Source organism: Myotis davidii, unplaced genomic scaffold, assembly GCF_000327345.1.
Source record: "Myotis davidii unplaced genomic scaffold, ASM32734v1 scaffold809, whole genome shotgun sequence".
Classification (NCBI taxonomy): Eukaryota; Metazoa; Chordata; class Mammalia; order Chiroptera; family Vespertilionidae; genus Myotis; species Myotis davidii.
In genome coordinates this window covers 1,931,817-1,938,324 of record NW_006300017.1, presented here as the reverse complement: position 1 = coordinate 1,938,324, position 6,508 = coordinate 1,931,817, and the positions used below count along the sequence as shown (strand labels likewise).

At 42.4% G+C, this 6,508-nt stretch overlaps 1 long non-coding RNA gene across 1 annotated transcript in view; it reads right to left on the bottom strand.

Moving 5' to 3' along the window:
* The window catches only part of LOC107181383, a 4,411-nt gene extending 4,098 nt beyond the window's left edge, over positions 1-313 (bottom strand). Inside the window, exon 1 of the long non-coding RNA XR_001515940.1 lies at positions 11-313. This is a non-coding gene — a long non-coding RNA (uncharacterized LOC107181383). The remainder of the gene's footprint in view (positions 1-10) is intronic.
* Positions 314-6,508: the final 6,195 nt, after the last annotated feature.

Genomic DNA, 6,508 nt, shown 5'->3' with positions numbered 1-6,508 from the left:
GGCCACCTACCTGCTGGGCGCCGGGAACCGGAGTCACTCGGCGTGGAAAACACCCGCCGCCAGAAGTTCCGGGAAGACCCGCCCACGCCTAGGGACCGGCGGTAAAGTGGCGACTCGGCGACTCGGTCCGTGAGGGAGCGGGGGGAAATTCCAACCTTCGCTGCTCTCCGGCTCCCAGGGAAGGTCTGCAGCCCTGGGCAGGGCGCTCTTGTTTCTTTGCCTGATTCTCCAGGTTAAGGGACCATCAGGGGACAGGCGAAGGGAAGCGCTGTTATGTTTTCCAATAACTGTATGAGCTTTATGTCATTGATTTATCTCTAATCTGAGTCATTTGTCCCAAGGCTGTAGATTGTAACCTCCCTAGGGCGTGGTGTTCTGTGTGTGTGTGTGTGTGTGTGTTGGGAGAAGGGGGAGAAACCAGGGCAATGCAGAGGGGGATCAAGTCTTCCAGTTATGAATCACTTGTGGGTTTTTCATCAGGATTTTAAACCTAGTTTATTTGTGTGGGGGGGGGTTGTTTTTTTGAGGGGGGCGGGCGGCAGTAACAATGTAAGTTACTTGTTTTGCTCCTCTCACTTCCTGCTGTTCTCTCTCCATCAGCATGGAGTCTCACTTAATTGTTCTCTTCTGTTTGTTGTCTCTCCTCTGGTGTGTCCATGCGATTCGTCCAAGATTTCCTATTGTTCTTATCAGACATGCTTATATGTATTCTTAAAACATATAAGCCTTTTAGGTAAATGAGAGCCCACAGGCATAGAATGATTTGATACATGAATAAGTGCATAGAAGTATTGATAGTTGTGTATATCCAGAGGCCTTGCAATGGCTATTCACTATAAATATTGTAAGACAGATTTCAAAAAGAGCAAATGTTGGAAATGTACACAAATCTTCTAAGCATTTTTTAAAAATATATTTTTATTGGTTTCAGAGAGGAAGGGAGAGGAAGAGAGAGCGAGATAGAAACATCCATGATGAGAGAGAACCATTGATTGGCTGCCTCCTGCAAGCCCCACACTGGGGATCGAGCCCGCAACCCGGGCATGTGCCCTGACCGGGAATCGAACCGTGACCTCCTGGTTCATAGGTCGACGCTCCACCTGAGCCACACCAGCAGGGCATAAGCGTTTTTTTTCAGCTCACCTACTGGCGATAGCAATTTCGATGAACAGCCACTATGATCACCATAGGATCACTGGTGACTTGAAAATGTTATGTTTGGACAGATTACATGAAAACTGAGCCCAGCTGAAACTTATCACAGATAGATGAATACTAGGTAAGAGGGGCTGAAAAAAAAAATCTACCATTGAGTACTATTAGAAACCAGAGCCAAATAATTCACATGGTCAGGCAAACGGCTTTTCTTTCAGACCGGAATGATGGCTGTCATCACCGAGGAAAGCGTGAAGACAGGGGACATATACCATAGAGTCACGTAACCAAGCTGCTAAACTGATTAACGTTATGAAGATTGAGGCAGGAGGAAAGATTCCATTCTTTTATTTAAATTTTTTTTTATTGATTTCAGAGAGGAAGGGAGAGGGAGAGAGAGAGAGAAACATCAATGATGAGAGAGAATCATTGACTGGCTGCCTCCTTCACGCCCCACACTGGGGACCAGACCTGCAATCCTGCCGTGTGTCCTGACTGAGAATCGAACCGTGACCTCCTGGTTCACAGCTCCATGCTCAACCACTGCGCCACACCATTCTTATTCTAACCAGCCTGAGAATTGGAAAAAAAAAATTTTTTTTTAACTTTCCAGTCCTGCATCAATGCCTGGATAGACAGCCCCCCTGCAGGATTCACCTGTCCTGGCCACCTGTTACCTCCCAGCCATTAACCAAACTACCAGATGTGACCAGACCTTCCTGGAACCATCCTCCAGACCAACTGGCATTGATGATACTGACGGCCTGTCATCTGCCTGACGACTGTCCTGCACCAATCGTAGGGCTAAGAATGCAGAACCGCTTACTCAAACATGTACTCTTTGCTCTTTGAGTTACCAGACAGGGGCGGGCAGGCCTGGAGCAGGTCTGACTCAGACTGGCCTGTGGTATGTGGGTCCCTGACTTCCTCTAGGAAAGATTTCGCAACACGAGGTCCAGATGCGTTTGAGAGTAAGTCTTATGAAAGCTGAGGACAGGGAAACCAAGGAAGAAAGTGGGGTAAAAGAAACAACAGGGGAGAGCCCAGGCCATGCCTTGCTTTGGCTCCTAGGAACATTCTAGGAAAGAAGTGAGCCTGGGCGGGGCTGTGTTAAGAATCTTAGGGGATGGGTTTCAGTAGAATATTCATCAGCTTTCCGGGTGCATCTAACTAACGTATGCTGATGCATCAAAATGAGTGTATAGGGGAGTTTGGGGTTATTCTTTGGTCTGTTTTACATTTATCTTAGGTCCACCTGGCTAATCACTGAATTAGCAAGCAAGAGACTAGATTTAAAACGAAATCTGCCTGGCACAACAACCCCGTTTTTCCTTATCAGAAACCCCCCACAGTCGTTACCCTATCAGCCTTGTGTGTTGACTGAGCCGAACTGAAATGGTCTGAAACCTACGAAGATGCCTTTGTAAACAACTGGGCGGCTCCAGAGTCGGGCGCCACTCAGTGGCCATGCATTTTTCTTCAAAAACATCCGCATCAAAACAAACAGGCTTCCGGTCCCCAGGCTCTCTGGTTGGAAACTGACAAAAGTAGGGCGGGGGAGGGGGAGGGGGAATTTAAAAAAATAGGAGAATGCTGGTTTTCCTCCACAAACAGAATCTCTGTGGAGACTTCATACTGTAAGACAATAATAACCAAGTAAATCAATGGCATTGATAGATTGGGATGATGCTATTCTATTCTAATTATCCCATGCAATAAGATGCTTCATCTAAACCCAGAATGTTGGTTGTGTCAATTTTTTATTAGAATAAAATTTAAATTAAAAAAATCAGACAACACCCCCCCAAAAAAAGTTTCAGAGTTGAAGTATTATATTAGGATAAAAATTTTTCCAATTGTTTGCAAAGATGAAATATCCCATAGGACATAATGTCACTCACTAAAAGCTACAACTGACATAATACAACATAGCTGCTAACTCTCAACAATGTATTTTATTTTTTTAAATTTATTTTTATTGATTTCAGAGAGGGAGAGGGAGAGAGTGATAGAAACATCAGTGATGAGAGAGAATCCCCCTGCCCCAAAATAATTACCGAGTATGCAAGGCATTTAACCCAGAGTTTTCAATGGATGCCAAGTTGTATAGGGTAGTCAGTGATGGCGAACCTTTTGAGCTCGGCGTGTCAGCATTTTGAAAAACCCTAACTTAACTCCAGTGCCGTGTCACATATAGAAACTTTTTGATATTTGCAACCATAGTAAAACAAAGACTTATATTTTTGATATTTATTTTATATATTTAAATGCCATTTAACAAAGAAAAATCAACCCCAAAAATGAGTTCGCGTGTCACCTCTGACACGCGTGTCATAGGTTCGCCATCACTGGGGTAGACACTTCAAATGACAGCTCTAAATTAGTTTAGGCTTCTCCGCAATAGGCCTTTTTTTGTTTCTTCCCCCTTTCTCCTGGCAAAGAGGCCGTTTCCTTATCTTTTGGAGAACTGCCCATCTCTGTTCCACTGTACCCTGTACCCTGATCACAGAGGTTGCCATGCGACCCAACCAAAGACATCAGATAGGCATCCGGAGCTGAGGCAACAGGAGGGAAGGCAGCTGAGGCTGAGTCATCTGCAGGCAGTGCCCCCCGAGGCTGCTCCCTAAATCCTTACTGCTGACCCCCCCTCAATCCATCCTAGTGCCCATCCCTCCATAGGCCTAGTCCCTATCAATTTACAACCACGTAACTCCTAATAATGAACATGGAGAATGTGGATGCTATGAAGATGATTTTTGTTCATGTGTTTGATATCTGCTTCAGACACAGAGGCGCTGTTTTCCAACCCAAATCACCATGTAATTTTGAGTCTTTTAGTTCTAACAAAAAGAAACGTTTGAACATGAGACGAAGTCCAAAGCATTTTACATTTTTTAAAGTCTCTAATCATCAAAATGGCCAGACCATGCATACATCTTTGACCAGGACGTGCCCCCACCCAATTATAAGATCAGAGGTATCATCTTACCGTATTCGTGTGGCAGGTAAGTGGAGAGGAGGAAGTACGAGGCTCCCTGTCCTAAGGGGTTAACTAAAAGGTGTACAGCATGAACTCTGTTTTTCTCTAACTGTGGGCAAAATTAATATAAAATCCTATCTCCTTCTCCAGGGTAAAATGGGTGGACATTTTCAAAACGGGTATTATCCTATCTTTATTCAAAGCTAGCAGCAAGGTATTTTCAAGGTAGTTTATTCTCACAACTTGGATACCCATAGGATGAAAAATGACCAGGGACATGCAAATTAGATGAAAGGAGACCTATAGGAAGCCCTAAGGATTCAGTGTCACTCTGTCCATCTAGTTTACCCACAGACAGCAGGGAAAGCCATACTAAAATGTTGACAATATGATTGAAATGGGTGCAGCGACAGTCTGAAGTGGCCAGGTGCCCCACTAATAGCACTTAAGATGATTAGATGTACCTAGAAGACGGGAGGGACTCACTGGAGGGAAACACCAGTGAATAAGACATATGGTCCTTTTTATGTTCCCAAATGGCTGCCCACTGGCTGTTGATTTACATATGTGATGACATGGTCATGGAGTATTTGAAGTCATTCATAAAATATGCCAAGTCATTCACGGTGTCAAGCAGAACTAAAAATCAATGCAGAAGAGCAAGGCCATTCTAGGCAGCCTCCTGCATCATAATGAGACATCACTACCGGAGGCCATACTGAGCTGTACTCAGCACTAAAGTACAACCCAGGATTACCGATGGTCTTTCTCTTATGTTCAAAGATGCCAGAGGGAGTCTGCAAGAGTTGTTTGCCATTACAAGTCCACTTCTACCCATCCGGCATGGCTCTAAACTTACCCAAGCCTTGTTGACAAGCAGGGCTTAAATCTGAGCCCTTGAGGACATTCTTCATGTCCACTACAGCTTTTAAATTTTTTTTAAAAGTTTTCTCCTAACTTTCCATTCTTTCATGTATCTCAAATATTCCTTACAGGATACAGTTTGTTATTTTTTTTTTAAAGTTCTTTGATAAGGTTCTATTAGTGGTAAAAACCCTATCTGCAAATGTTATTTCACATTCTTGGTAGTGGCCTAGCATACAATTCTTGATTGACAGTCATTTTCTCACACTCGGCACTTTATATAGATCTACCTATCTATCTAGAGATCATTAGAAAGTGCATCCATGTTAAGGATCTATAAACTGTTAAGATACTTTTTAGTAAGGATGACTTACTAATAGCAATTTTCATAAGTCATCTAGATTTTAAAGCTATTTCACTAGGTGCACATAAATTTAGCATTTTAATATTTTCCTGTTAAATGGGCCCTTTCATCTGTATAAAATGACTTTTGTATCCCTTAATTCCTACCTTAACACTCACTTAACCTAAATTAACATAGACATACCAGAATTTTTGTGGGCTTTTTTTCTCTCAGTATTTTTGTGGCATAAATTTTCCACTCCTTTTTTTGTTTGTTTGTTTTTCTTAAAAAGATTATTGTATTTACTGGGTGACATTATTTAGTACAATTACATAGACTGATCATGGGGAACAATTTCTAAATTTTATAAATGTCTAATCACTATGCTGTACACATGAAACTAACAGAAAATAATACTTATTGAATGCCAACTGTAATTGACAAAAAATAAAGCAAATAGCCGAAACCGGTTTGGCTCAGTGGATAGAGCGTCAGCCAGCAGACTGAAAGGTTCCAGGTTCGATTCCGGTCAAGGGCATGTACTTGGGTTGGGGGCACATCCCCAGTAGGAGATGTGCAGGAGGCGGCTGATTGATGTTTCTCTCTTTTTTTAAAAAAAAAAATATTTTATTGATTTTTTACAGAGAGGAAGGGAGAGGGATAGAGAGTTAGAAACATCAATGAGAGAGAAACATCGAACAGCTGCCTCCTGCACACTCCCCACTAGGGATGTGCCTGCAACCAAGGTACATGCCCTCGACCGGAATCAAACCTGGGACCCTTGAGTCCGCAGGCCGACGCTCTACAAACCGGTTAGGGCTCGATGTTTCTCTTTCATCGATGTTTCTAACTCTCTATCTCTCTCTCTTCCTCTCTGTAAAAAAATCAATAAAATATGTTAAAAATAAATAAGTAAATAAAGCAAATAGGGCAAATTGGTAAAATTTCATCAAGCGGGATGATGTGTACACAGGTTATTGTATTATTCTGTATTCTTTGTGAATGTTTGAAATATTTCACAAAATAAACAAAACCCCAAAGGTCTGATATAGGACTCTAAATCCTTGTGATGTATACGACGAACAATACAGCAAATATTCGTTATGCAACATTTATTACATTTTAACACATGCTATTAAATGGTGACATCAACTAGAGAAGTAGTT